Here is a 21,266-nt window from a genome sequence, read left to right as displayed (position 1 = left end):
TACCTATATTCCATGTACCTTGGAAGATATCGAAGAAATATGTCAGACAAAGTGGTGCCTCATGGTTTTAAAGGACTAGGACTCTGTTCTCCTCTGTTGCTATGAAATCCCTTGGAACTATAGGAAAGAAATTAGTTTTTCCAACTCTTAATCAATGAACACCTCCCATTCCACCCACGGGTGCTCTTCTTTTAGGTGTCTTTGCTGCTAATCCTCTTTAATCTCCTCTTTCTTCTCTATGTTTGGTCTTCCAAAACTGGCCCTGCATTATACATTCAGAGAGTCCTCCTGCGGAAAAAGAACTAAAATAAAAAATACAACGTGCTCTCAAAAACGGTTTAACGCTTTGTGCCTTCAAGCTTAGTATACTCACATACAGAGAAGGATCTAAGAACCCACTCATTGCTATACTTTATCTTGGTTTGTTGGACTTGTCAATTAAAGGAAGTATTTTCATGTTCAGACATACCCAGGGAATAGTGAAGGAAAAAGAAATGTGGATTTAAATAAAGGCTCACTAAGAAGGAAACGTTAATGGATGGATGGAAAAATCAGCTTAGTATAGAAATAATGTTAGTCTCAAGTCCAAATTCAGATGGGTGATACAATGCTCTAATGATCTGGAAGTTAAGCTTTGAAATGCCTGAAGTCTCATGTTCCCAATAAGTTTCAGATTATTTCAGCTTGACTAAAAGTAGGGAGAAAGGGAAATGACATTTCTGCTCTCATTTTTCCCCTCTTTGTGAGTGTCAGTGATGAATCGTGGGTGAATGAGAGCAACTGGGGGTTTTGACCAATGGAAGAAAATTTGGAAACCTTGCTGCCATCTATATCCAGTTTTTAAATTATTTCACTCAATGGGCAAGATTCGGTGATGAGAGTTCAGAGAGACAATGCTTTTCCATCCCAGCTGTGCCAGTAGCTCCCACAAGCATAGTTTCCTTTATTTAAGTGCAATTATTAAATCATTCTTTCATTGGTTCAACAAAAATTTATTGAGCACACGCTATGTGCCAGATATCATTCTAGATCCAGGGTTACAGCCATGAAATATCTGATAGATGTTCCTACCTTCAGTGAGATGGAGGAAGTGGACATTAGACAAGTAAGTGAAACTGTAGGGTATCCGATGGCTGAAAAGGCTATGGAGGAAAATAAAGCAAGGAAGGGCAATGGGGACTAACGGGGATTGAGTTGAGTACTCAAGTTCAAAGTAGGGAAGGCAGGCAAGACTTGGCTGAGAAGAAAATATCTGAGCAAAGATCTGAAGAAGTGGGAGGACCACATGTGGATATTTGTAGGAAGAGCATTCCAGGCAGAGAGAATAGCAAATACAAAAGCCTGAACATGCACCAGACAGAACATTTGTCAAAGCATGCCATATCCCTTTTCCTACCAAAGTAAATGTCACATAGAATGTAACTCTGCTCTAACAAAGGTAGCCAACAGCATGTGAATTCTGCATTCATAGTACAGTGTATTCTGATCAGTAAGATTATTACATCAATTTGATGAAGTGCCTTGGGACTTGGTCCATGTGTTACATCCATCTTATGTAGCTTTCTATTTGTTTTTGTCTTATACTGGGAATACATAAATACTAAATTATTGAAAAGACAGAAACAAAACAGATCTTTATACAGTGAAATGTGACAGTTCCCTCATCCCACTTCCTCTGTTCTAGTACCCATCCACCTACTGACCTCCTCATCCCAGAAGAAACTACTGTTAATAGTTTGATATATGTTCATATAGTAACTTCATGGTTAACCTTTTAAGAAACTATCAGACTGTTTTCCAAAGTGGCTGTGCCATTTTAAAATCCTACCAGCAGGGCTTCCCTGGTGGCGCAGTGGTTGAGAGTCTGCCTGCCGATGCAGGGGACATGGGTTCGTGCCCCGGCCCGGGAGGATCCCACATGCCGCAGAGCGGCTGGGCCCGTGGGCCATGGCCGCTGAGCCTGCACGTCCAGAGCCTGTCCTCCGCGCGGGAGAGGCCACAGCAGTGAGAGGCCTGCATACCGCAAAAAAAAAAAAAAAAAAAAAAAAAAATCCTACCAGCAGTGTCTGAGGTATCCATTCTTTCTACCTCCTTACCAACACTTGTTATTATCTTTTTGATTAGAGTCATCCTAGTGGGTGTCAAGTGGCATCTCATAATATGATTTGCATTTCCCTAAAGAAAATGATGTTAAGCACCCTTTCCTGTGTTTGTTAGACATTTGTATATATTCTTTGGGTAAATTTCTATTCAGATCCTTTGCCTATTTTTAATCATTATATTATTGATTTGTGAGAGTTCTTTATATATTTTAGATATAAATTCCTTGTTAGATACATGATTTAAAATATCTTCTCCCATTCAGTCTTTCCACTTTCTCTGTGGTGACCTTGAAGCACAAAAGTTTTTAATTTTGATGAAATCTAGTTTAACTATTTTCTCTTTCACTTTTGCTTTTAACATTATATATAAGAAGCCATTGCCAAAGCCAAGGTCATGAAAATTTACCTCCATGTTTTCCTCTAACAGTTTATAATTTTGACTTACATTTAGATTTCTGATCCATTTTGAGTTAATTTTTGTATATAGGGTAAGGTAGAGGTCCAACTTCATTCTTTTGCATGTGAATTTCCAGTTGTCCTAGCACCATTTGCTGAAAAGACTCTTCATTCTCCATTCAATTGTTTTGGCACCCTCTTCAAAAATCAATTTACTGTAAATGTGGGGATTTGTTTCTGGATTCTATATTCTAGTCCACTGATCTATCCCTAATCACTATGACATGGTATTGCTTACATTTGCTTAGCAGTAAGTCTTGCAGTCAGGAAGTGTAAATCCTTCAACTTAGTTCCTTTCCAATACAGTTTTGCAATTTTGGGTCCCTTGTATATTCATACAAATTTTAGGATCAGCTTGTCATTTTCTGCAAAGAAGCCAGCTGGGATTTTGACAGAGATTGTACTGAGTATGTAGATCAATGGGGAGAGTATTGCTATCTTAATAATACTGCCTTCTAATCCATGGACATAGGATGTCTTTTCATTTACTTACATCCTTTAAATTCTATTCCAACAATATGTTTTCAATGTACAAGTCTTGTACTTCTTTTGTTATAGTTATTCATAAGTATTATTCTTTTTTGATGTTATTGTAAATGAAGTTGTTTTCTTAATTTTATTTTTGGATTGTAAGTATATAGAAAAACAATTGATTTTGTATATTGATCTTGTATCCTGAAAAATTGCTGAACTTGTTTATTACCTCTAAGTATTTTGGGGGATTCTTTTATATTTTCTAGCTACAAGATCATGTCAACTATAAATAAGTATAATGTTAGTTGTAGGGATTTTTGTAAATAGCATTTATCAGGATGAGGAAGTGACCTTCTATTCCTAGTTTTTTGAATATTTTTACATGAAGCGGTGTTGGATTTTTGTCAAATGCCTCTTCTGCATCTATCGAGAAGACCACGTTGTTTTTGTCCTTTATTCTATTGATATAGTATATTACATTAATTGATTTCAGGTGTTAAACTGACCTTCTATTCCTGAGATAAATCCCACTTGGCCATGGTGTATATCCTTTTAATATGTTGGTAGATTCAGTTTGCTACTATTTTTTGCGTGTGTGGGGAATTTTGTGTTTATATTTATGAGAGATACTGGGCTGTAGAATCCTGGGTTTTTGTTGGGTTTTTTTTGGTGATGTCTTTGGTTTTGACATCAGAGTAATACTGGATTCAGAGAATGATTTGGAAAGTGTTCCCTCCTCTTCCATTTTTTGGAAGAATCTGTGAATAATTACTAATAATTCTTTAAATATTTGGTAGAATTCATCAGTAAAGCTGTTTTGGCCTGGGTTTTTCCTTGTGAGGAGTTTTTTGATTACTCATTCAATCTCTTTTGTTATGATCTATTTAGATTGTCTATTTCTTCTTGATTATTTAGCTGGTTGTGTTTTTCTGGGAATTCATCCATTACATTTAAGTTTTCCAATTTATAGTATAGTATTTATGGTATTTTCATAGTATTCTTTTAGGACCCTTTTTATTTCTGTAAAGTTGGTAATAATATCATCTCATTTATTTCTGACTTTAGTAATTTGAGTTTTCTCTCTGCTGTTTTTTTGGTCAGTCTAGGTATAGGTTTGTCAATTTTGTTGATCTTTTCAAAGAATCAAACTTTTATTTTGTTGATTTTCTCTATTGTTTGTAATTCTCTATTTCATAATTTCCACTCTACTCTTTATTATTTCCTTCATTCCACTTGTTTTAGGTTTAGTTTGTTCTTCTTTTTCCATTGTCTTATGGTAGGTGTTTAGGTTATTGATTTGAGATATTTCTTATTTTTTAATATAGGTATTTACAGCTATAAATTCCCCTCTTAAGTATTTTTTTAACAGCATTTTATAAATTTTTGTTTTGTGTCTTCATTTTCATTCTTTTCAGTCTATTTTCTATTATTTTTTCTGATTTCTTCATTGATTAATTTGTTATTTAGGAATATGTTGTTTAATTTCCACATGGTCATGAATTTCTCACATTCCTTTCTGTGTTTTGATTTCTACTTTCATTCTATTGTGGCTGGGGAGAATACTTTGTATAATTTCAATCCTTTTAAATTTTTTGAGGCTTTATATGAGATTTTTAGAAATATTTTTAATAGATATTGTCAAATAGTCCTCCCAAACCAGTACATATCTTCCCACTATGTGATTGATTAAAATATTCAAAGGATTTGTCAAAAACCAGAGTGAAAATAAAATCTTTTGTAATTCCCTTTCTGAATTTATTTAGTTAATCACTAAAATTAGCTGAAATTATGTTACTCTTCAGGAGATAACAGAATGATAATTAAAGTGCCCACTTAACACTATCGTTCGCGCTAATGCTGCATATTTAAAATACATTATCTGTAATCTTCACTATAAAATAGGTATTAATATTCCCATATTACAAATGAAGAAACTGAGTGCCAGATCATTTAAGTAACTTGTCCAAAATCACATAGAAAATGAAGAAGTATTGGAATTAAGACTCAAATTTATTTCTACCATCATACTCTTCTTCTAAGGCCAAGGAAAAATGATCACACAGAGATCATGCTTTTCCCTCATCTTTCCTTGTTTCTGAAATACCCTAAGACCTATCAGGAGTCATGTTCCAACTATTCTCAGCAGCCACAAATTTACATTTTCCATTTTTACTTTTACCTTTTTCCTATTCCGGAGGTCAACTGCATCTTATAATTGGACAACATGCTTATTGGCTTCTTCCCAACTGAATTAGATCTGCATAGTGGATTTTGCATTTTAAAATACTGAATCATTCATAACTTTAGATGGGGCATGAGCTCTCCAGTAATCTACTGTGCTCACAGCCTTATTCTAACTGGTATTGGCCTAAGCAAAAATGTGTGTTATCTGCCTGGTCCTTGCAGATCTCTGAATATGTGAGTATTGATGTAGAACCTTGGCTTTTTTTTTTTTTTTTAACTCAATCTATGGTAGGAAATGTATTTTACATTTTGATCCAGTACACACTCATTTCCTACATATGTATGTAAAAGAACACACCCTTACTACTGATACATTCTATTATTTAAAAAACTCTGGTCATGATTCAATAAGTTTATTTCATGAGATAATAATGGGCTATAACCTATAACTTAAAAATAACTTATAGTTTGAGAACCCAGAGAAAAGGCTAAACTAGGCCAGTTGTTCATTGTGCACTAAATAATAATTACTCATCATTAAGAATAAAGACACATCTTTCTTCCCACCCCACCTCCCAAATTCCAAGGTCATACCTTCTATAATTATTGTCCTCGACAGCCAAGTCCCCAAATGCTTGACTACTTTGACCCCTAGAAAGCCACAGTAAATGATAAGCAGAGACTAGACAAATTACACTACTCAACTGCACGTAACCTTTTTGAAGGCTCCTTTGACTGGATTTCCAGCACTCCCACATTCGTATTGCAAGACCAAGTTTAGAAGAAGGTAAAATAAGGAAAATGGAAGGCTTGGCAGGAGGGGAGGAACCATACAATGAGCTACTTGGTTGGGGCTTTGGGCCAGCAGGCCCTGCCCAGTAAAGGAGTTCATTCTATAGCTTCTAAAAGGACCAGCCTGAGCTTCCCTGGAAGCTGAAGTAGAGGCAAAGGCATGGATGGTGACATGAGTGAGGTGGGTCTAAAGTCCAGAGACAAAGACTTTGTGAGAGGCGACAGGGCCCAGATGTCCATCAAGGGTTACTTTCAGGCAATGCCAAGGCAAAAATCAGCCTGTGATTCCCTCTTTGGGAGAGGCCATAATGATCGACTTCCACTATGAGGATGTGGACACCTTTTTCATATATCTGCCCCCCTGCATTCTCCTGCCACCCCACCCACCCCGCTATGATTGCATTATTTAATGGGATTAAGAAGGTTGATCTAACAATGAGGCATCATTCAACATACTCTACTCTGAATAAAAATTTAAAAGAACAATATTTGGAAGGGACACTTTCTGGGCAGCTTTAAACAAACAAAATTACTTAATAACCCTTGTGGAAAAAATTACAGTAGGTTACAAGAGGGGAGGAAGCCATGGTAATTTGAAAAAATGTGTGCTCCTTTGGAACGACTTAACTAATAGAAGACACTTGGTTTTGTTAGTAATAATTGCAACAGATTTCTATGATGAAGTAGGTGAAATGCTCCCATGCTTGGAATTTAGTAGAGAATTGTTTTAACATGTTGCCTTTTCCTTTGCTGGCATTCTAGAGTCAAAACACAGAGCTTCTCTATAACCCTAGCAATACTTGTATGGAATTCGGGATTGTTGAGGCTAACTTAGATCTTTTCCCAAAGAGTCAGTTACTGCAAGTATCAGAAGGATCTTGATACACAGTCACATCCATGGCATAGCAATACATCCTCCAGAAAAAATGGTTTCTATCAGTTTCTGCTTAGCTGACTATACACACACATACACAGACACACGCACACACAATCTCAGAGTTTTCCCTGGAACATGCATGAGTTCCTACTTGACCTATTTATATGGCTATAGCAATCTGTTCAATTAGGCTCTCTGGAAGCTTTCCTTGGTTTTCTGAAGTTAAGTCCATCTGTTTTCCTGCAATTTAGTGCATTAGTATGACTTGGAAATATAAGTTCAAAACCCAGTCTAGTTGTCCCACTTATATCCAGGGGCACATACCCTTTTTGTGGCTTTGTCATAACCCTCCTATAGGTGATGTGCTTTGCTGAATACAGCTTGAGACTTACCCATCATTGTTCTCAGGCAATTTCTGTGCCTCATTAGTCAGGATAATTGAGAATCAGCTGGATTTGTCAAACAAAGTCTACTGGCTTAGCTTCAAATTCTTCTTGCTTTTGTCCTACACTAGATGACATTAGGAAAATAGTGTTGGTAGCAGATCAACTCTTGTACCCAATCTTGTACCTAATGGCTTAGCTGCTTGACATAATAATATATATGACTCTGCAGTGATGTCTACTGGCATGGGGTGAGACAAAATGCTGTCTGGCTGGGACAGATAGGGTCCCCATTCCTGGAAAATAAACATATTTGCTGGGTTATTCTTGGAAGAGCTGTTTGAAAATTCTTAAAGCAAGGGGTAGAGAGTGGTGATGAATTCCAGACATAATGCCAAATGAGTCCCCACCTCCCCAGCTCATAATTCCCACAATTGGCTACAGATGAAAGTCCATAGGGATAGAAGCACAGATTAAAAGTGCTGGCAGCTTGGACCACCCCTTCCTGTGAGCTCATTCTATGCATAAAGTGAGAGAAAACCTTATGTAAACCCCAGACTTTGAGAACCTCAGCAACCTGGACATTCAGAGTCAAGGATGACCTGCACCTAGGACCACAGCTGTACTTCACAAACCTCCCATTCATTCCCCCAACCTTCTCAGCCACAGAATAGAACATCCTATAGAGAGCAGTAGCTAGAGATGTGAAGCCAGAACCCATGAGAGACCATGACTACTGACAGGCAGATTCTTCATGTCCAAAGTCAGAGGGCGAGCACCTATGCCAAGTCCAGCACAGCCATCTTACTAAGCCTCTGCCTGGCTGCACCCTCCCTCTCCTGTACTTCTAGGTCTCTAGCCCTTGTTTAGACTCTCCTTGTTGAGCCTGCTCAGCTACTCTCTTTCTCTCTCTTATTGCACATTAATACTACTCTTTGAGTGGCTGCTGCTGACTTATAACTTCAATCTTTCTTCAGCTTCTAGCACAAACCATGAGTATAGAATTCATGGGTTTTGTAATGAGGCATATCTGGATTTGATTTTTAGCTTTTTTTTTTTTTTTTGGCCTATTTGCAGTGGCACCTTGAGCAAGATGCTTAACTTCCCATCTGTAATCCCTGCAGGATGGCTGGAAGAATTAACTCGCCCTTTCATTCAGCAAATGTTCATTAAACATCCTAAAATAGGAAAAGCAGAAAGCACAGCACCTGGCATATAATAAGTTCATGATAAAGAATAATTATGCTTAGTGTGATGAAAATAATAATAGAGACAGAAGTAATATTAAGCACCAATCTGACCTCGTCCCACATCCTTAGCTACTTCAATCTGAGATCAGTAAATATTGATCCATTGCCCATAGTTTCTATGGCTTTGGTTGGGCCTCTAACTTCTAGTTCATTATCACTATACATAGCATTTCTTTCTTGGCTTGGCTCTTGCAAAGCTCTCAGGTTGTAGTCTTGCCTTTTTATCTGGATAATATAATCATCTACGAGAATCTGAACTCCTTCACAAGCTTCGTGTATCAAGTGACGCTCACTAGAAGAGTTCCTGTGCGGAGGAGCCGTTGGATGGCATCCTGAGATATCTCCACCTGCCATATGGTGTGGCAAATGTCATGATGTAATTGCTTCCTTCATTCCAGGCCAGCTTGCCAGGAACCTGATGCTACCCCTGTAACACATGATACCAGTGGCTTAACTGTTCTAAGGCCTTCAAAAGCAACTACTTTGCATGTTCTAACCCCATGGATTCCCTAAAGTCTCCACCATCCTACAGAGCTGCGTTTTCTGAGTTCCTCCTCCTAAGAACAGCTCTCTAGTTTTATGTTAATTGTGCTTGTTCCTACTACTCATTCCTGGAATTGATCTAAGTTAATAAGAGTGTTCTAAATACAATTACCAAGTGACTGCTCCCTTAGAATTTATGGTTCATACGCCCCAGCTAATAATCTCGTAACTTGAAAGAACTTGTTTGTAATTGTTCATGAATGTTCTATTTTATTTTCTTTACTTAGAACAAAATACTAATTATGTTTTTTTCTTGTTCTACAGCTTGTTTATGTCATTATATGACATCTACAACATGGGTGTCTAGAGGGCATTGTTTTTCTTTAGGTGAACATATTGTCTAATTTATTAAACACATGTAATGGATAATGATCAAATTAGTGACTTTACATAAGAGGCCTTGTACAACAAGGTTTTTATTTAGTTATTTCTCTTGGTCACATCCTTAGGCTTCGGTAAGCAACAACATAATTCATCCTTAACTTCTTGCAACCTGTGTTTACTAATTGCCTTGTTAGCTGTTTTGATATTTTTTCTTAGGGTTGCATTCAAGTCTCTCAATAGAGTGAAAAGGGCACGTGGGAGAGAGCTGGAAAGAAATGGGGAAGCCATGGTTCATATAGGCAAGCTCAGTGTTGCTGAGGTTTCTGATTTTTCAGAATATTAATAGATACTAGAAACCAAAAGAAAAATCAGTGGACCAGACTTAATTGATGGAATGGCAGTTTACAACCCCTGATTTACTATCCTTGGGTTCTTGCTTCCTTGAGTATTCTTCACATAATAAAGGCCAAGGTACTTAACAATGAGATCTATGCTGTCAGAGGCTGAGGACATTACATTATGCTAAGAATAGTAATTATTCTTAGGATTTAAAACATATTTTAGAGGTTTTTGGCTGTCAGTGGTTGATCTGTCAACTTTTCAATTGATTCTGGAGAATATGTGTATGTATGTTTGTGTGTGTGTGTGTGTGTGTGTGTGTGTGTGTGTGTGTAAAAGAAATGACCCTCCTCAGTTCTACATCTAGGTATTTTCTTATTAGCATAAGGTACTGTAGGACTTTGTTTCTACATTCATATAATGTCTCAGAGGGTTTTCTCCCACCGTAAAGTCATGGAGATACAATTCAGATTTTTCTCTCAAATCTTCAAGAATTTGGCAAAAGAAGCATCTAACCAACATTTTGGTTGATAGACCCAGAGGTGAGTTGCTGAGTGTTCGATAGGGCTTTCTCCTATGGTTGGCATATCATGTTCCCTGGACTTTCGTAGAGTGTGAAAATGTTAGTAAAATCTAAATTCTCAACTTCCTTAATCATCTGTTTAAGGAACTACTTAAAGCCCACGCCACAACTACTGAAGTCCGCATGCCTAGAGCCTGTGCTCCACAACAAGAGAAGCCACCGCAATGAGAAGGCTGCGCACCACAACAAAGAGTAGCCCCCGCTCGCCGCAACTAGAGAAAGCCCACGCGCAGCAACCAAGACCCAATGCAGCCAAAAATTTTAAAAAATAAATAAAATAAATTTAAATAAGTAAATAAAGTTTATTTATTTATTTAAATGAATAAATTTAAAGTTTATTATTTATTCCTTATAATTTCTTGATAGGCTCTTAATTTTTCTGTGTCCACCCTAGAAAGCATCTTAATAGACTCACACAGAGATAAATGCTGATGGAGCAGGGAGAACTGAAGGGGAAAGTAGAAGCGAAGGGAAAAGAAGATTTCATCATTCAAAGAAACTTTATACCTTTGACAAGTACAACTGGAACTTCTGTTGAAGAATAACTAGAGGAGTGCACAATTAACCCCCCAAAATCTCTAGCACTTTCTAGTAGCCTTTACCCTCACAGCCTGCAGATAGTTTATTTAATATTTCAAACACATGCTTCCCTTTTCAAAAGCCTGGGATAATTCTTAGATAAAACAGAAGAAATGTGACTTATCCCTAAACAAAGATTTTGCTTATACTGTCCCAGCAGGATATTTTCTTGCTCCATTAGATTTCTGGTTCTTTGTCTTTCACTGATTGTTTTTTTTTTTTTTTTTGCGGTACGCAGGCCTCTCACTGCTGTGGCCTCTCCCGTTGTGGAGCACAGGCTCTGGACACGCAGGCTCAGCGGCCATGGCTCACGGGCCCAGCCGCTCTGCGGCACATGGGATCCTCCTGGACCAGGGCACGAACCCGTGTCCCCCGCATCGGCAGGCGGACTCTCAACCACTGCGCCACCAGGGAAGCCCTGTCTTTCGGTGATTTTTAAAATAAATTTTGCAATCTTAAAATGCAACAGAAGACTAAAATTGCAGTAGCATTCATTGGGATCTTTATAGTTGGATCACGATGTAGTGTATACTGTCCTGTACCATTCAGATGCCCTCTTCAGGACCAAGGTACTCATCACCTCAGTTGCCAGAAATGTTGGCTGCTGATGGCTCGCAGCTGTCTCAGCTCCATACAGTATTTGCTTGTGGACAAAGCGACCTGACTCACCCAAGTTAACATACCTTCCCTGGAGGCGGCCAAAATCCAGTGACTGGTTCTGGCGACCTCCTAGCCTGAATTTGGGAAATCCCTGACATATCATCACAGTGCCATAGATCCCAGAGAGACCTGCTAAGTCCTCTATTGCAACTACATTGGAGTTCAATTTCTCCTTCTCACAGTCTTACTTCTCTCATTTCCCCTGCAAACTTCTTGCATACAAATCTTTATCTCTGAGTCTATTTTCTGGGGAATTGACAAAAGAGAGTTGATACCAAAAGTGGTCCTAGGAAGCAGCCTCTAAACTGGAATTTTTGAGCTAGATTATTTGCCAGCCAGCTGCCAATGAGAACCCCATCACTAGTGACAGGCTGAGGACTCAGAGCCCCCAGTGTGTGTGGGTAGTACTGGTGCAGTTATTAATGCTATTATCAGTGGCAAACTGGAATGAGATACCAGCTAAAAAGAGTGCACTGGTTGGTGCAAGATCTGAGGAGAGTTTGAGAAGTATGGGGGAAGTAGAAATCATGGAGATTATGAAATTGGATGGCTGCTCTTGTGCTATGTATTAGGATAAAGACAGCAAATTGCTGAGGAAGATTAATCCCCAACATAAGACAAAATGTGAAAGTCAGAGGGTCTTACTGGCAGCATAGAAAGAGACTCATTTCTAATAACTGAGGACAGAAAAATCCGAGAACCAGGCCCAGAACTTAATTATCAGGATAGTAGAGCTCAGAGAAGGTTGAATACTCAATCCCAATCAGTCTGCTTCACCAACATCAATTTCTAAACTTGGGCCTATATCTCAGATTTGAACTCACTGACAGAAAGGGAAGCCATGTTCTGATCAGAAAGGACCCTGCAGTATCAATAGCAAGAGTGTACAGGAATGAGTCTCCCAACTGGAATGGAACAACATCTACCTTGGGTAACAACACACTGAGGAAAGGGGATAACCAGACATTCTGAGAACTCCTTGGGAAATGTTCTGTGTTACTGTTGCTAGCCTAGGACTTAAAGCATCATCATAGTCCCTGTTAGAGAGCTGGCATCTGACTGCCAGGTAATAAACGGGATCATGTCCCATGTTTGGCTCAGAGGGTCCAGTTGGTGGACCCTTCAGCATGGATGGTCATGCTTAGAAGTTGGCAGAAACCCTACATTGGTTCCTTGGCCTGTGGTGAAATAGCTATTATAGTGGGTGAGGCAAAGTAGAAGTTTATGAAACTGCCCCTTCCTCTATCCAAGAGAGTGAATCAAAAAGAGTTTTGCATCCTGAGTAGATTGTAAGAGGTTAGTTTTACCCTTAAAGACCTAGAGGATGGTCACCTTCGCTTCTCCATTGAATTTACCAGTCTGGCCTCTACAAAAAGCAGATGGATTCCCACTGATGATACTGGACTTCCACTAATTCAGCCAAGCATTAGCCCTAACTGAAGATGCTATGTCAGTTGTGGTATTTCTACTCAAACAGATCAACATATCCTCAGGAACATAATTGGGCAGATGACTTCTTTTCCAACCTTATCAAAGAAGGAGGATCAGAAGCAATTCCCATTCATGCAGGAACGACAATATTTAAGATCTTGCCTCAGGGCTCCATCAATTCTCTAACCCTCTGTCATAGTGTGGTATGAAGGGACCAGAACCATCTGGATATTCCACAGAATATCACGTTGGTTCACTGAATACATGGCATGTTAATTGGACTTGAAGGCTATTGCAAAATACCTTTGTTCCTGAGAGTGCGAGGTAAACTCTATAAAGATTTGAGTTTCCTCTACATCAGTGAGGTTTTTAAGTGTCCAGAGGTCCAGGGCATGCTTAGACATTCCTCTAAGGGACAGATTGTTGCATCTTGCTTCTTCTGTCACTATGAAGGAAACACAGGTTCCAGAGGCAGCATATTTCACACCTGGGAATACTGCTCCAATCCATTTACTAAGTGACACTAAGGCTGAGAGCATTAACTGGAAAATAAAGTAGCAAATGCAGTCCATGGGATAATCATCCCTGTACCCTGGACCACAAAATCCAGCAGATGCTATGGTACTAGAGGCACTGGTATCAAAAAGAAATATTCTGTGGAGCTCATCGCCAGCCCTTACAGGGAAATCACAATGTAGACCATTACGGTTCTGGAGCAAGGCCCTGCCATCTAAAGTCTAGAACCACATACACCATTCAAAATACAGCTCCTGCTATGCTACCGGGCCCTGGTAAAGACTGAGCTTCTAACCAGACCATGAAGTGACTATGAAGCCACAGCTGTCCGTTATAGATAGGTTTTGCTTACCAAGCCATAGATCATGCAGTCTCAAAAGCAATCGTAAGATGGAAATGGTACATCTAGGATCAGAGATGAGCAAGGCCACAGAGACAAGTAAGCTGCACAATCAACTGGTCAAGATTGCCATGTCATCAACCACTATTTAACTGGCTTCTCTCTCTCAGCTTACATCTATGACCACATGGGAGTCCTTCAGACCAGCTGAAGGAGGAAGAAAAAGACTGAGATTATTCAGAGATGAGTCAGTTCAAATGTGGGCACACATGAAAATGGACTGTTATTGTAGTACAGTCTTACTCAGGGATGATCCAGGGAAAGGACAGTGAGGAAAAATCCTGCTAGTGGGCAGAGTTTGGGGCAATGCACCTGGTCATCCACTTTGTGTGGAAAGGGAAATGGTTGAGGGAAAAATAGACATGGATACTTGGGCAGTAGTGAATGGTTTCACTGGTGGTTCAGGGGTCGCGAGGAATAATATTGAAAGATAAAGAAGACAGAGGGCAAAACGTGGTGATGGGCACAAAGGGTGAAGACCTTTATTTTGCCTGTCAACACTCCCCAGAGAGCATCCACCCAGGAGAGTGCTTGCCAGGGTTCTAGGCAGAGAATAAGTCCTCAACAAAGATGCATTAACTGGGAAATAACAGGTAATGGTAGTTGTCCCCAGGAGAATGCAATGGATAAAACTAAATATTTGCATCATACAGAGGAACAAAAACCCAAAAAATTCTCGGTTGAGATAGGTTTTTAAATATGAATAACTAGAAGCAAAAATGAATAACAAAGCAACATCAAGTGACACTTAAATCTTACATTGTTCTGATGAAGAGGATGTTTTAACTTGGAGTCAATGAATGGGCCTCAGCATTTCAAGGGAGATTTTTGTGAAGCTGAGTGGATGTTTGTGTGTAGGTATATTAAATGGGAAGTGTTTCACTACCTTAAACACTGGCTAGTTCAAAGAGCAGTGGTTGAAGAGTCAAAGGACCTGCATTCAAGCCTCCTCTTTCTACAAACAAGCTTTAAGACTTGAATCTTTCTAGACCTCGATTTCTGCATCTATAAATAAGGGGGGGCAGCCTAGATCAGAAGCTTTTTAAATTTTTCCTGCTGTAGCATGTACGTGTCTTTGTGCAACCCAGGATCATACGTGATACCTAGACATGTACACTCGGACTTTGACCATAGGCAGCAGCCCCGATAAACTGACCACTTTAGAAATGCCCATGCCTCAACCACTACAAATAGGAGAAATCTTGGTCAATAATGTATTTAAATTACTGTTCAATTATGAAGTACTATCTTTTTTATATAGCTTCTAGAAATAGAAATTGTTATGTAAGAGGCAAACACTAGGCTTTTTTTTTGGGGGGGGAGTCTCTTTTCTTGAGCTTCTAGAATACTCCAGGACCCACACATTTGTTTTTCAATTGCCAGTCACCTTTTAGTAAGTGTGTCTTCATCTTGGCCCCAAAACACAAATAGGAATTTAAAAAAGAAATTTATAATGTTCTAATGCCACTTTTATGCACTCTATGCTTTTCCTGTGAACACATGAAACATTTCCTATGTGACTACAAGTCTACAGAAAAACAAAAAGAGCAAATAAAAGTGAATTTGAAAATATTCATTCCATAGGGAGGGTGTTAAGTAATTAAGAAGACGTCTCAAGTGGCTTAAATACATGAATTAGATTAGAATAAACTGCAAAATATGACCCCACCCCATAAAAGGGCATTTTGGCCCATAAAAGTATTTTTCTAAAAAAAATTACTTCTGGCTACACTTTAGCAAAATTAAACAGTAATAAAAGATTAGCCATCAGGAAAATGCAAATCAAAATAACAATGTAATACCACTGTATACCTACTGAGATGGCTATAATAAAAAAGATAGATCATAGGTTTTGATGAGGATGTGGAGAAACTGGAAATCTTATACACTGCTGGTGGGATTTTTACATGATATAGCCACTTTGCAAAACAGTGACAGTTCCTTAAAGATTAAACATAGATATACCCAGACTTACCATATGCTCCACCAATCCTACTCCTAGGTATATACCCAAGAAAAATGAAAATATATGTTCACACAAAAGCTTGCACATGAATATTCATAGTAACATTATCCATAATAGGCAAAAAAGTGGAAACAACTCAAATTTCTATCAACCGATGAACGGATAAATAAAATGTGGTATATCTATATAATAGGATATTATTTGGCAATAAAAAATTGTGAAGTATTGATACATGCTACAACATGGATGAACCTTGAAAACATTGTCAAGTGAAAGATACCAGATGCAAAAAGTCACAAAGTGTATGATTCTATTCAAATCAAGTATGCAAAATAAGCAAATATATAGAGACAGAATATAGATTAGTGGTTACCTAGGGCTGGGGTGGGGGGTGGGTGGGAAGAAATGGGGAATGACTACTAATGGGTATGAAGTTTCTTTTGTGGTGATGAAAATCTTCTAAAATTGATTGTGGTGATGGTTGCATCATGTGACCATATGACCATAATATGTGACCATATATGTGACCATAATAAACATCATTGAATGGGTGAATTGTATGATATGTGAATTATATATCAATGAAACTGTTGTAAAACATGATAGAAGAAAGACAGACATTCAGAACATAAGATATAGCACACAGTGCAATGAAGAAGTGAATGCAAGAAATCCTACTATGACAGCTAGGCAGCTGACTCACAGAAGTTGATACATATTAGAGCAAACAAGGCTACAGGAAGAATATCTTCAATAAGAAAACAAGTGTCATTACACACTTATACAATTTAGAAGTACAATAGAGTATTGATAAAGTAAAGACATACATGTCTTCTGATAAATAAGAACAAAGAAAGGCAATTAGAAGAAATACATACACAAAAATCATCACCCAAACACAGCATGAGATTTAGCAAATGATGTCCAAGGAAAAGTACTGTCTGAAACACTAAGCTACAACCCCGCAGGCTGAGTAATTCAGGAGTGAGGAGATGACCAATGTCACTCAGAATTCATAGGTAATGTACTTGGGCCAATAGCAAAACAGCTAGAATTATTTTGTTGTGATGAATTTGTATTTTTCCTGAAAGTGAGTTGTCACTTTGACAGCATATTTGTTCACAGAACATTCTTTCCCTTTTAATCATTTATGGAAAATCATTCAAAAATATGTTTGCATCTTAAAATTTGTTTTTCTTTTATAAAAATAAAAGGGCTTACATAAAGGATATTTTCGGATTTTTACTTGTGAATATTTTTTAGAAACAACTGACTAAATTTTATCTTCTGGAAAATTTAAACTTATTCCCATGTAAGAAACATGTAGCTTAAAAAAATAACCCCAATATCTTAAAGATTTCATAACCTCTTTTTAATTTATAATGAATTTTTAGGAACCAACAGTTCTAGTTTTGCTCTAGCTTCAGAGAACTTTTGGCTGAAGTTTAGCAGCTTTTAAAATTTCAACTCAATTTCTTTTCTTTCTATGTAATTCAAATATAACTACCAGATTATTCCTATTTAAAAAGTAAAATAATTACTTATAGCTTATGTAATTTATAATAATTATAATTTTCTACTTTTTTTGTTTTTTCAAAGTCTTTCTAACATGGCCATATGTTACTTTTAAAATAAGAAAAGTGTTATTTAAAAATTTAAGCTTGTCTTGTTCTAGTTCTAGTTCTAGTTCTAGTTCTTCCTGGTTCAATCTTGGGAGATTGTACCTTTCTAAGAATTTGTCCATTTCTTCTAGGTTGTCCATTTTATTGGCATATAGTTTCCTGTAGTAGTCTCTTATTATGGTCCTTTGTATTTCTGTGGTGTTGGGTGTAACTTTTTCATTTCTAATTATGTTGATTTGAACCCTCTCCCTTTCATTCTTGATGAGTTTGGCTAAAGGCTTATCAATTTTGTTTATCTTTTCAAAGAACAAGCTTTTAGTTTCATTGATCTTTTCAATTGTTTCCTTAGTCTTTATTTTATTTATTTCTGCTCTGATCTTTATGATTTCTTTCCTTCTACTAACTGTGGGCTTTGTTCTTTTTTCTCTAGTTGATTTAGGTGTAATATTATGTTGTTTATTTGAGATTTTCCTTGTTTCCTGAGGTAAGCTTGTATCGCTATAAACTTCCCTCTTAGAACTGCTTTTGCTGTGTCCCATAGGTTTTGGATTGTTGTGTTTTCCTGTTAATTTGTCTCTAGGTATTTTCTGATTTCCTCTTTGATTTCTTCAGTGATCCATTGGTTGTTTAATAGCATACTGTTTAGCCATATTGTTTGTATTTTTTGCAGCTGTTTTCTTGGGTTGATTTCTAATCTCATAGTGTTGTGGTTGGAAAAGATGCTTGATATGATTTCAATTTTCTTTTCTTTTTTTAAAAATTTTAATTTTTTTTAAAGTCTTTATTGAATTTGTTACAATATTGCTTCTGTTTTACGTTTTGGTTTTTTGGCCGCAAGGCATGTGGGATCTTAGCTCCCCTACAGGGACTGAACCCACACCACCTGCATTGGAAGGCAAAGTCTTAACCACTGGACCCCCAGGGAAGCCCCAATTTCAATTTTTTTAAATTTACCAAGTCTTGCTTTGTGGCACAGCATGAGATCTATCCTGGATAGATAGATGTTTCATGTGCACTTGAAAAGAATGTGTATTCTGCTGCTTTCAGATGGAATGCTCTATAAATAGCAATTAAGTCCATCTGATCTAATGTGTCATTTAAGGCCTGCATTTCCATATGATTCTATGATTCCTTATGATCTATGACTTTCTGTCTGGATGATCCGTCCGTTGATGTAAGTGGAGTGTTAAAGTCCCCCACTATTACTGTGTTACTGTCAATTTCTCCTTTATGTCTGTTAACATTTGCCTTATGTATTGAGGTGCTCCTATGTTGGGTGCATATATATTTACAATTGTTCTATCTTATTCTTGGATTGATCCCTTGATCATTATATAGTGTCCTTCTTTGTCTCTTGTAATAGTCTTTATTTTAAAGTCTATTTTGTCTGATATGAGTATTGCTATTCCAGCTTTCTTTTGATTTCCATGTGCATTGAATACCTTGTTGCAGCCCTTTACTTTCAGTCTGTATGTGTCTCTAGATCGGAAGTGGGTCTCTTGTAAACAGCATATATACAGGTCTTGTTTTGGTATCCATTCAGTCAGTCTCTGTATTTTGGTTGGAGCATTTAATCTGTTTACATTTAGGGTAATTATCGATATATATATGTTCTTATTGCCATTTTGTTAATTGTTTTGGATTTGTTTTTGTAGGTCTTTTTTTCCCTTTTTTTTTTCTTTTGTTCTCTTCTCATGTAATTTGATGACTATCTTTAGTGTTACGTTTAGATTCTCTTTTCTTTTTTTGTGAATATTTATATAGATATTTGGTTTGCAGTTACCATGACATTTTGATATGGCAGTTTATATAGACAGGTAATTGTTTTAAGTTGATGATCACTTAATTTCAAATACATTTCAAATATCCTTACTCTCCTCCTCTTATGATTATTGGTTTAGAGGTCATATTTGTGTGTGGATGATTTCTTGCCTTTAGAAATATGAACAGACTAATTACAAGTACTGAAATTGAATGTGTGATTTAAAAAAACCCAACAAACAAAAGTCCAGGACCAGATGGCTTCATAGGTGAATTCTACCAAACATTTAGAGAAGATTTAACACCTATCTTTCTGAAACTATTACAAAAAATTGCAGAGGAAGGAACACTTCCAAATTCATTCTATGAAACCATCATCACCCTGATACCAAAACTGGACAAAGATACCACAAAAAAGGAAAATTACAGGCCAATATTGCTGATGAACATAGATGCAAAAGTCCTCAACAAAATATTAGCAAACCAAATCCAACAATACATTAAAAGGATTATACACCATGATCAAGTGGGATTTATCCCAGGGATGCAAGGAATTTTCAAATATCCACAAATCAATCAGTGTGATACACCACATTAACAGACTGGAATAAAAACCATATGATCATCTCAACAGATGCAGGAAAAGCTTTTGATAAAATTCAACATCCATATATGGGAAGAACTCTCTAGAAAGTGGGCATAGAGGGGACGTACCTCAACATAATAAAGGCCACATATGACAAACCTACAGCTAACACTCAATGGTGAAAAAAGCTGAAAGCATTTCCTCTAAGGTCAGGAACAGGACAAGGATGTCCACTTTTACCACTTCTATACAACATAGTTTTGGAAGTCCTAGCCACAGCAATCAGAGAAGAAAAAATAAAAGTTAAAGGGATCCAAATTGGAAAAGAAGAAGTAAAACTATCACTTTTTGCAGATAACATGATACTATACATAGAAAATCCTAAAGATGCTACCAGGAAACTACTGGAGATCATTAATGAATTTGGTAAAGTTTCAGGATACAACATTAATACACAGAAATCAGTCACATTTCTACACACGAACAATGACAGATCAGGAAGAGAATTAAGGAAACAATCCCACTTACCGTCACATCAAAAAGAATAAAATATCTAGGAATAAATGTACCTAAGGAGGCAAAAGAACTGTACTCTAAAAACTATAAGAAAGACACTGATGAAAGAAATCAAAGATGATACAAACAGATGGAGAGATATACCATGTTCTTATACTGGAAGAATCAGTATTGACAAAATGACTATACTACCCAAGGCAATTTATAGATTCAATGCAATCCCTATCAAACTACCACTGGCATTTTTCACAGTATTAGAACAAAATTTTTTTCAATTTGTATGGAAACACAAAAGACCCTGAATAGCCAAAGCAATCTTGAGAAAGAAAAACAGAGCTGGAGGAATCAGGCTCCCTGACTTCAGACTATATTACAAAGCTATGGTCATCAAAAGAGTACAGTACTGACACAAAAACAGAAATAAAGATCAATGGAACAGGATAGAAAGCCCAGAAATAAACCCACACAACTATGGTCAATTAAATCTATGACAAAGCAGGCAAGAATATACAATGGAGGAAAAACAGTCTCTTCAATAAGTGGTGCTGGGAAAACTGGACAGCTACATGTAAAAGAGTGAAATTTGAACATTCCCTAACACGATACACAAAAATAAACTCAAAATGTATTAAAGACCTAAATGTAAGACCAGATATCATAAAACTAGAGGAAAACAAAGGCAGAACATTCTTTGACATAAATCGCAGCAATACTTTTTGAGTAATGGAAATAAAAACAAAAATAAACAAATGGGACTTAATTAAACTTAAAAGCTTTTGCACAGCAAAGGAAACCATAAATCAACATAAAGACAACATACAGAATGGGAGAAAATATTTGCAAATGATGCAACCAACAGGGGATTAATCTCCAAATATATAAACAGCCAATACAGCTCAATATCAAAAAAACAAACAACCCA

At 37.2% G+C, this 21,266-nt stretch overlaps 1 long non-coding RNA gene and 1 pseudogene across 1 annotated transcript in view; both read right to left on the bottom strand.

Moving 5' to 3' along the window:
• Positions 1–21,266, bottom strand: part of LOC137220708 (uncharacterized) — a 472,693-nt gene that overhangs the window by 13,794 nt on the left and 437,633 nt on the right. Inside the window, exon 4 of the long non-coding RNA XR_010941752.1 lies at positions 7,278–7,395. This is a non-coding gene — a long non-coding RNA (uncharacterized lncRNA). The remainder of the gene's footprint in view (positions 1–7,277; positions 7,396–21,266) is intronic.
• LOC137220557 (B-cell CLL/lymphoma 9 protein-like) overlaps positions 11,401–21,266 on the bottom strand; it is a 36,984-nt pseudogene continuing 27,118 nt past the window's right edge.

This window comes from Pseudorca crassidens, chromosome 3, assembly GCF_039906515.1.
Source record: "Pseudorca crassidens isolate mPseCra1 chromosome 3, mPseCra1.hap1, whole genome shotgun sequence".
In the NCBI taxonomy this organism is placed as follows: domain Eukaryota; kingdom Metazoa; phylum Chordata; class Mammalia; order Artiodactyla; family Delphinidae; genus Pseudorca; species Pseudorca crassidens.
This window is presented reverse-complemented; position numbering and strand designations above follow the sequence as displayed.